Genomic DNA, 10870 nt, shown 5'->3' with positions numbered 1-10870 from the left:
AAAATATATAAACAATATTTAGCTTTTATTCTTATAGACCCTATTGAAAGAAAAATTGAGGTTCAGAGGAAAATCACCGCTTATCAATTAATCGTTAATCAATCGACAAGGTCAACCAACTAATGATTAATGAATTAATCGATAATATGCATCCCTAGTTCAGGGGTTATTAAACATGCTTTTAGTCACTGGTATGGGAGGTAAATATAGACACTGTTGCTGTTTATTTCCAACATTACTATCATAGCGTGAAAGCTGCATATTTGCGTTATTTCTACTCGAAAAGATCCAGCAGGTTGGTTTTGTGAGAAGACACATGGAGCTTTCAAGGATCACACCACAAACGCAGCGAAGGGAAAAGCAGAGGAACAAGTGTTAGTGTACAACAACAGAGCCCTGATGGCCGCCATGCTTCAGCCTCTCCAAGACAGTAGTAAGAAATCTGTTGTCCGTACTCACTGGAGGGAATTATTCCTGGATAGTGATGCGTTTTATTGTAGAATGATTCACCGCTGCCTGGTTCCTCCAGACTGAGATGAAAGCCACGTTGGCACAGTTTGAGCTGCTGAAAAGACACAGTGTTTATCTAAAGTAAATTCGCTGCCTTTCTGCTTTTTTTTTTCCTCCCCTCCCTCCCTCTCCTGGCCCTGCTGTCGGTCTCTTCACCTCCCCAGCTCTGGCAGCCGTCCATTAGGGACATTGGCACAGCACAGCCCAATATAGACGACATCAGTAAAGTTTTCTTCCTCCTCCCCTCCTTCTGTCAAGCTCCTCTCCATCCATCTCTATCACCAAAGTCCTGCCTCTCTTAAACTGCCGTAGCTCTCTGAACAATATCGATCAGCGACGACTTTATCAATCATCTTATTTCAGCTGCTGAGATGCTTTTAGAGCATACGCGTTATTGATTTTCTTGAATTATTCATAAGACTCACTCCGCGGCTTTTAGAAGTGAATCAGCAGAATTGTTTGTTGCACTTTGATTAATTGCTATAAAATCTGTCTCTGTTACTGTGTGTGTTTTTTCTTCTTTTCTTTTTCAGCCTGTTCACTTGGCCCAGAGCTGTTTTCAAGTTCAAGCCTTTGGACACACCTTTACCTTGGACCTGGAGCTAAATCAGTCAGTATCACCCACAATGTTCAGATCTTTTAAAGGGGTCATATTTTACGAAACCAACATTTATTTGTCCTTGGTACCTATATTTGTGTATTTGGGGACCCTAACCGTTGAAAAAGTTTGAATATAAAGTACTTTACTATTTTTTATTACTATCATTAAGTATGTTATGTAGGACCAGGAGGGGAGGGAAGAATGGGACGTGCTTAAAGCCTCTGAAATTGAATATTCAAATGTTCAATGTAACTTAAATCTGCACCAAAAATAAATAAATACTGTATGTTAAAAAAAAACAAGAAAAAGTTTGAATTTGAACCCTCCAGGTGCTACAAAGCTATCTTTATATTCAAAATTTAGTGGATTTCTACAACCTGTTTCAATTCCTGCTTAATTTGTTACATTTTATAACTAGTTACATCATGACATTTGCACATATAAGGTCAAGACTTCCAGTGAACATTTCTCCGAGTATGCCATAATTGTTTGTTATCAGCAGCGGTTGTAGTAAAAACTGAAAATATACATGAGTGGAGAGATATAGTAAATGGCATTTATTTAATGGAAAAGGATTACTTTTTCTCTTCATCTTTAGAAAACTGTTTTTATTAAACTCTGGACCAAATGGGTCAAGTATATTCACCCTTTACAACCAGATTTTGTGGAATCCTGAGCTGTAACTTTGACTTCACAGCATTCTTATTGTTTTTACATTTATATAGTTTTTAACCTCATCTAATCCTTTCTCCCTGATTTTATTTTTTTTGTCAATTTGTACACATGTTCTCTCCCCAATATGTATAAAGTTACTGAAATTTATTAAATATGTGCATGGCAGTGGGTCCAAAACTGCTCTTGATATATACATGTTATGCTCTGTAATATAAACTGCTATTCCAAAATAAAAAATTATAGAAAAAAAAACAAACAAAACTGAAAATATGTCCAAACTTCAAGCCAATTACCTAAAATGTCCAGTTATTGGTTGTATTAATGAACACAAGTGGCTGAAAGTATTATCAACAACCTGGAGGGGTGGGGCATGAAGTGGCTCGTTTGCATTTAAAGGGCCAGCGCTCAAAACGACCTTTCTGGTGTCATTACTCAGAAATAGGGTTGAAGATGGACCTGTGGAGTTGAATTAATGAAGAATTCAGACCCAAGCAGAGCATTTACAGTTTATGTAGACCACAGGGAAATGTTTTAAAATGCATAATTCGATTTAAAAAAGCAAAATATCACTCCTTTAGTAATCTATTCATTTGCATATCCCATAACTTGAGCGAATGAAACATTTATGCCTCAAAGTCACATGATATTGAGGGAATACCACTGTAGAAAACAACACAGCGTCGGGTGTTTGTGAAGTTCTTAACACTGATTCTGATTATACGCATTAGGTGGGAAATGTTCCTAGTAAAACCAATGTTGATTACAAGATGACAGACACATATAATGGTCTTAGAGATGTTCACAGGATCTCACCTCTCCTTTGCAGTCACCTCCTGTCTTCAGAATATGTGGAACGGCACTTTAACCAGGACGGCAGACCCTCGCAGTCAGTGGTAAGCCTGTTTGCGTGGGCTGTGGATGAGGATTTAGCCAAGAATGAATGTCACAAGTGAAGTTGTCTTGTAGAAAACAGCATATTAATGAGATGACCAGGGTGAGAATGTAACATTTGGTCGGTGACTTTATCAGTTACCAGAGAGATTAATTCGCTGCCTTAGAAAGAAAGTCTGTAATATCCTCTGCAGCTGATACTCAAACTTGAAATCGTACAAATTAAGTGACAAATTATAAAATGTGTTTTTCTGACAAATTAGGAAATGTGTTATCCCATGTGTCACATCCTAGATCTTTTCATTATTTCATGATTGATTATGATGATGATATAGTCACATTTTTTGTATCTCATATAGTATGCGTTTACCTGAAAATCTGTTGATGCAATTATGCAAAATCTTGTATTCTAAGAGATATGGTGAAGATACATATCTAGACATACAGTCGCGGAAAAAACGATTAAACCATCAAAAGTCATCAAAAACAATGGTTATGCAATCAAGTTCTAACTCCTGTGTGTATCATGTGACTTAAATAGACAGAAAAGAAAACATGGAATGCCTAAAAACGCTGTTTTTGGCAGTACAGTGCCATAGCTATTGATGTAAGAACTGAAGTGATTTTGGTTATTATCAAGAAAACCATGGAAAATGGCTAGATATCAACTATGAAATTAAACTCTTATGAGCTATTTTTGTTGTTATCATTATATTTGTCCAAATAAATGTACCTTTAGTTGTACCAGGCATTAAGAAATTGAAGAAAACAAGGGTGGTCTAATTATTTTTTTCCATGACTGTATGTGAGATATTAGATCTTTCTGAATTGTCTCCATTTTGGTTTTCAGTTTTGGTGTTGCATGATTTTGGGCTTCTAATATTTTCTATGTCTGATATATACACCTCAAAGCAGCAGATTTGTTTGATTTTCTTTTTGTTTTACATAAATGCAAAGTTTGATCACATTTCATCTCCCTCCTGATGTGTTATCTATTTTTAGAAAGTGCATTGTGTGCTCTGTGCTTCAAAACTAGGCTGCCGTGGAACTGTTGCGACTTTGCATGTTACTTTTCTGCACATGCTTCAGACTGCCTGCATATGCCTATGTATGACTGTGGTCAAGAAAAAAAAAAACAGGCAGCAAATGCCTGTGGTGTGAACCACACGCTCGGCAAGAAAATCATATAGAGATAAAATGGATGAAAGCCTCGCCATCTAATTGTCATGTGTTCTTGTCAGGGCAGACCAAAGGAATGTCACTGCATTCTGATAGCCAGGAGGGATGGTGGCACTATTTTTTTTTTTTTTGTAGAAATATGCCACTCACTGTCTCCCCCAGCAGACGCCCACCCACCCGGCGCTCCGTGTCCCCACCCACAACGGTTCTAAACTCTCCCTCAGTCCTCCTGACCAATCACCGGCCTGTTTCCATGGCAACCAGTTAGCTCAGCAGTGTCATTAAGTTCTTGGCAGCGAAGAGAATGAAAGAAGACCGAGAGGGAGGGAAGGGAAGAGCAGAGCCGGCAAGAGAGGAGGGGGGGGAAAATGGAGTAAATGCCAGTGTTAATACAAAGGCTGGGTGAGCGTCGGAGCCCTGGCACCAGGAGGAGGCACTTCTGGGAGGGTTGGGGCTCACATATGTGTTCACAGACACCTGGTTTGTTTTCAGATTGGTGGGAGGGAAAGGTGGTTTTTGGGATCAAGGATGGAGACCCGTAGTCAGGCCAGATTGGCACTCAGCTGGGCGGAGGCCTCACCTGAAGCCCCTCATGCTGCTACTGCTGGACATTGCAGGCGCGATGCATTCAGGGCAATGTGCCATTGCACTGATCTCACACTTTCATTTCCATTCAGAGCACCGCGGTGTCCTTTGCCTGCCTGAGATGGTTTTGTGCACTGAAACACCCTGCTGAGTTCAGGCGCATCCGTGTTTTGCACTTCTCTCGCCTCCCTGAGATTCATCTTCAACGCTGTGACCTCGTGCACACACTTTTGAGGGAGTGTTAGACAGAAACAAAAGCTAAGTTGACGTTGTGTGAGTCAGGTTTGTTACAGGCAGTTGCAGGAAAGAGTAGACTTATACACCACCTACCCAAAAAGTCACCACCTTTATAATTAAACAAATAGGTAAGAGACTTCCATTTTATAAATACTGCAGTGTATTACTAGCAACACATTATCAACCATAACTGATGCAGAGCGTAGCTTCTCATTTCTTAACCCTCAGAGATGTGTAACCTAAATGATTCACACAAATTAAGAAATTCTGATGGATCATTGCTGCACAGTGTTACAGTATGAACACATACACTATGGACTCTCTAAACATCCAAATCAGACCTATGTGGCACATTCGAAAAGCTGAGAAACTCTACTTTACCTGACTTTTTAAAGCATATGGGTAAAATTAGTGGGACTAATGAAAACAGGCCCATTAGCCATAGGTGGCAGTGTCATTCTTTGAGGGCTAAATAACCATCAGTTGGTAAAGAGTGAAAAGATTGGACTTTGGTGGTCTGATGAGTCCAGATGGACCTGTTCCAGAGAGGCAGATGAAGTGGTTACCCATCATGCATAGTGCCTACAGTACAAGCCTATGGGGGCAGTGTTATGATCTGGGGTTCGTTCGGGTGATCAGAATGAGGTCAGCTGAATGAACCTCAATGGGGTTCAGATCTGAGTCTAGGCCTGAACCCCAGTGAGGTTCAGGATCTGTGGGAGGAGACTGATGCAGAGGTCCATCCTTGGCAAAAAAAAAAAAAAAAAAAAGAATGCAACTTTGGACAGAAATAAATGTGATATTTATTATGACATTGAATAAGCACTGGGTAGCAGAAACAATGATACAGCAAATGTGTCCTGAAATCAAAGAAATTAAATATTTTGTGTGTGACATGTAGCGTATTTCCAAGATGAGTAAAATCTGTTATGACATATTTTCTGATAAATAAACAAAAAAAAAACCTCAGTTGTCACCAAATGGGCAGCAGTTAGTGTGGAGTGAAGCTAACAGGAAGGTGTAGAGAAATGTTACTTCAAAACTTCAGTGTTTATGACACCAACCGAACTGCTTAACTACTGTATGATATTGAAATTCCTGCCATCATTTGATAACGGATTTCATTACATAAGGGGTAACTCTCATGTGACAACTTCACCTTGTGAAAGTGGTTCAAGTGGAAAAAGAAAATTAAATGAAAAATCAAATGAAGGGTTTAAGCAGTAATATGACATCAGACAAAATTTAATGATACCAGCATTAGTTTGTTGAGGCTCAGTCTGATTTCCTAAAAATATAAATGTTTGGTCCCTATAACTCTATCCAATTTGGCAAATGTTCACATGCTCAGTCTGAATGCAACTATTATTCTTATTCATCTTGTTTCAGGCTGTCATTTGTGATGTTTTTATCATGCATGTTCAAATCACATTGGCAGTGAAAATTCAATTTATCAGCCAGGTTTATACCTATTTTTGAGTTGTATTTGCCCTTCAGTCGCAGCTTGACTAGCGTACAGTTATTAAATGTTTAATCCTGAGATCTACTGAGCTGGCAACATGTGTTGATTTATTGAGGAGCTCCTTATGCAAGGTTTACTTCCACCTCCATTGTCAATGGAGTAGACCAGAGTAGAGCACAGGATACAAGTAGGTCACAAATTGTGCCGTAATCGCCATCATGTGCAGGAGAGAGAGGGGAGTGGGTTTTCCTCTGAGCTGAACTATCACGATAACCAGTGAAGTATGAACGTGTGCCTGTTCAGCCTGTGATGCTTCAATAGTGATCGTTACATGAAACGCTGGTGTGTTCTGTCCACAGGGAGGTGAGCACTGCTACTATCAGGGACGACTAAGAGGTTTACCAGAGTCCTGGGCAGCTCTATCCACCTGCAACGGCCTTTGGTGAGCCACACGTCAAACCTTTATTTGGGTCAATATCATAAGGGGCCTTTAGTATCCCTCAGTATAATCTAACTGTCACTATGAACACATTGCAAAATAAAGAAATTCTGGGCTTTTATTTTGAAAGCAAACATTTACACATATATGAGTACAATTTAAAAATTCTTGAAATGTGATTTTATAGTTTTCTTTGAGAGAATGTACATGATTTGTGCATACCCCTTACACTGCCCTTCTAACTTTAGTGAGATTGGTAAGTGTTTAAATAAAAAATAAAAAAAATAAAAAATTAATCATTATACTCTATACAAGTTTTTTGATCATTTATATTTTTTTCATAATAATATTTCACATTCTAAAAATTGTGGTCCACCCTGTCACTTTGGGGGAATCATCCCTTTAATAATCTGAATGATGACATAATTGATGACATCATCATTTTGAGTGTCTTCATTGGAGGTGGAAACATAGTCTACGAGAGCATTTAGTATTTTTTTTTGTGTTTGCACTTGGATATGGTCAAGCTTAGTGTGTCCACCCTGTCACCACAAAATATCAATTAATATAAAACTTTTCAGAAATTCAAAATATATTTGTTGAATATTACACAGTCCTCTTCAAAGATGATCTACTTTGACAACTCAAGGTCCAACTCAAAATCTCAAGTTTTATTTTTGAACATTTTTGAAGTCTTAAAGGCACCTTATAGTGATACTGACACATTTATAACATTAACCCTTTCATGCATGACGTTACTGCAGTTATTCAGTCTTCAATTATAGCTACATTATTTGCAGTAAATGCTCCTACTCTTAATTGTGCCATTGCATTTTGTAATATTGTTAGGCTCACTTTATTGTTAACACTGCTGTGACACTTGAATTTCCCCAATGTGGCATGAATAAAGTCTTATTTTATCCTCATATGTTTAATGAATCCAAAACATGTGGTTACAAAGAAATTCTCTAATAAGCTACAATTTAGAGAATTTTTAATTCACGTTTTAAAGGGGTCATATTTTGCTAAACCCACTTTTATTAGTCTTTGGTACATTTATTTTATGTATTTGGGGACAATAATAGTTCATAAAGTTTGAATGTGAACCCTCCAGGTGCTGCAGAGCTATCTTTATATTCACTTTGGCAAAAATCGAGTGGATTTCTACAACCTGTTGTAATTACTTGTTAAATTGTTGTGTCTATAACTAGTCACGTTACGACATTTGCACATATAAGGCGTGAAGTGGCTCATTTGCATTTAAAGGGCCAGCGCTCAAAACCACCTTTCTGGTGTCATTACTCAGAAATAGGGTTGAGGACGGACCTGTGGAGTTGAATTAATGAAGAATTCAGGCCCAAGCATAGCATTTACAGTTTATGTAGACCACAGGGAAATGTTTTAAAATGCATAATTCCATTTAAAAAAGCAAAATATCACTCCTTTAATTCTTATAGTTTTTGTTATTTTGTGTCAGTGATTGAAGTTTCCCAGAATATAATCACTGATTCATGACATTCACCACTGGATAGTTACATTTTACATCTTTGCAGGAAGAGCTTTATGGATGCATTTATGCTTAAATATTAATACCGTTACATGTTAAACTGTTGATGCATAGAATCCACTCCAATGAATATTGGGTAGTATACTGAAGATATTCAACCGGGCATGTTTTATGTCAAAAAATACCACTAGTTTATTAACAATTCATGCACGAAAGGGTTGAATACCAGTTAAGTGTAATTATCCCAGTCCCAGTAATTATGCTTTAAAACTGTTCTTTTAAGCCTGTGTTTATTGTTCTGTTCTGCATCTCACTGCATTTCTCTTGTTGTTCCATCTCAGTGGTATGTTCTCTGACGGCTTCTCTTACGGGATTGAACCCATTCAGAACGGAAGCACGCAGGTAAATTATCCATAGACTGCAGTTTTAATGACAGTAACAGAATATATGCTAAACAGTGTGAATACAGATGCTTATTTTTGGTGTCTAATACGATACGATTCTATTGCAGGATGATGGCGCTCACTTAATTCGTAGGATGCCTGATATCAGACTTTCCCCCGACTGCCCAGGTATGCAAATGCATTTATAGTAAAAGGTATTTAATTCATCACATGACTTAATCACATTGTTTTACTCTAACTGAGATAAATGAGGCCTGGTTGTTCCCAAATGGTAGGATAGAAGGATATACTAGTATTGTTTTCCATGAATGCTCCAAAACTGGAAATTGCAGATACAGTATATTCTAAAAGCCAGACAGACAGAGGAGCTAATATTAAAGTATGAATCATCTTCCTTTACTCCTAGAGATTCATTCACTGTTTTTTATTGACTTGTAATCACTGTAATGTGTTTTTTTAACCCATAAAGACCCAGTGCTACTTTGGTGGTAGTTTCCAAATGATTTTTTTTTCTCTATATTTAACATTTCTTAAGTAATTTGTGACCATTTATTATGAAATGATCCTCTGTATTTTGCATTTTCCAGTGAAAATCAGGTATTTTCTAATATTTAATGTACAGATCATATAGATATTCATAAAAACTCAGATTAAACTTGAGTGTTATACCAAAAACAGACAAGACTGAAGAAAAAAGTGACTTTTTCAGTAAAACAAGTGTCTACAACTAGTGTTATTTATCAAACTCCATGGGTTTTACTGGTGAATCAATGTTGTAAAAGATGATGGTGTTTTCATATTCACCACGGAGCCTCTGAATGTCCAAATGGGTCAAATCTGGTGACCATTAAAAGATGACAAACTGTATTTTACACCAATTATTTACATGTATTAATAGGATTAGTGGATCAATAGGTATTAAACATTTTCGATCAGTGGATGGTTTTGGTCGCTGGTGGATGTTTGGGTCTTTATGGGTTAAAACAGTAACGTTGCTCTGACTGACTACAGCTCTGATCTTCTATGTGTCCAGACTGTACAGAGGACAAGTGGGACAGCAGAGGAGGTGACGGCGACAACGACCGACCAGAACAAATAAGGGAGCAACAGGTGTCAGGTGGACTCAGGAGATCCAAGAGATTTGTTCGCAGACCCTCCGTCCAGACCGAGACCAAATATATTGAGCTGATGGTGGTCAACGACAATGAAATGGTGAGTGACATGACTACTTTTCGAACTAACTGGGTGCATGTTTGAATAGCAGCAGTGGTCTTTGTGTGTGGGCTGATATGTCTGAGTTACATAAGTCAGGTCAGGGTGCTGGTCCTGCTATTTCTGTCACTGTAGCCCAGTGTAACCTGTCAGACTGATGGTTGGTCGGATTCTAAACCGGCTCCGCCAATAGGCATGTCACTCAACAGGAGTAAAAAAGACCTGTCAAAAGGGAATTCTGCCAAACACTCTATTGTATTGGACTGTAGAGATAGGATCTGAATTGACACTGTTGACTATAAAGTTGGAATAATTTTGTTTTCAGTCACATTCCTCTTTTTATTCCTAATAATTCATCTTTTACTAATGCAGTGATTACATACTGAGTCTTATCTATCGAGAAGAAATCACATTGTCACAATCATTTCATGAAAAGAGGAAAAAATATTTTATTCTAACTTTATGGGCAACAGTACTGATGGGCCTGGGGTATTTATGTGACCACTAGAGGGAGTAGTGAGTCACTGGACACAGCTCTAAATGAAAAGAATGGAGTTTGATGCTAAAAACATTGTGTTTCTTCTACATGGGTGAGTTTGATTATGAGGAGGTTCTTTGCAAGATTATTATCATTAACGAAGACTAACGAAATGAGGAAAACTAGAATTTGAAAAAACATTTTCGTTAGCTGAAATAAATAAAAACTATAATTAAGAGAAAAAAAACATAACTAACTGAAACTGTATTGTGTGTTTACAAAACTAACTAAAACATATAGAAATTATGGATCAAATTCCCTTCGTTTTCGTCTTTGTCAACATCGGATACGAAAGTGTTTTATTTCACGCTAGCAATTTTAGCTGTTGGCAGTTCACTTTTGTCACTTGTGGTTTACAGTCATCTTCTGGTCCCCACTCTACCTGGAAACATGGAGACTAAAGTTCTGTCCTGTCTGGAATTTATTTGAATATGACGGAGAAGAAGAGAAAAGATATAAAAAAACTAAAACTAAACTTAAACTAAGCATTTAGAAAAGAAAAAGAAAACTAATAAAAACTAGCAAACCTGCTCTAAAAACAAATTAAAACTAACTGAATTAGAGATAAAAAAGTCAAAACTAAATAAAACTAAACTATAATGAAAAATCCAAAACGATTAGAACCTTGGT

General features: G+C 37.6%; 1 pseudogene; it reads left to right on the top strand.

Moving 5' to 3' along the window:
- Positions 1 to 10870, top strand: part of LOC115424789 (disintegrin and metalloproteinase domain-containing protein 11-like) — a 40854-nt pseudogene that overhangs the window by 411 nt on the left and 29573 nt on the right.

The sequence above is a fragment of the Sphaeramia orbicularis genome, chromosome 8, assembly GCF_902148855.1.
Source record: "Sphaeramia orbicularis chromosome 8, fSphaOr1.1, whole genome shotgun sequence".
In the NCBI taxonomy this organism is placed as follows: Eukaryota; Metazoa; Chordata; class Actinopteri; order Kurtiformes; family Apogonidae; genus Sphaeramia; species Sphaeramia orbicularis.
The sequence above is the reverse complement of the archived record's forward strand: the minus strand, read 5'-3'. Positions and strand labels throughout refer to the sequence as shown.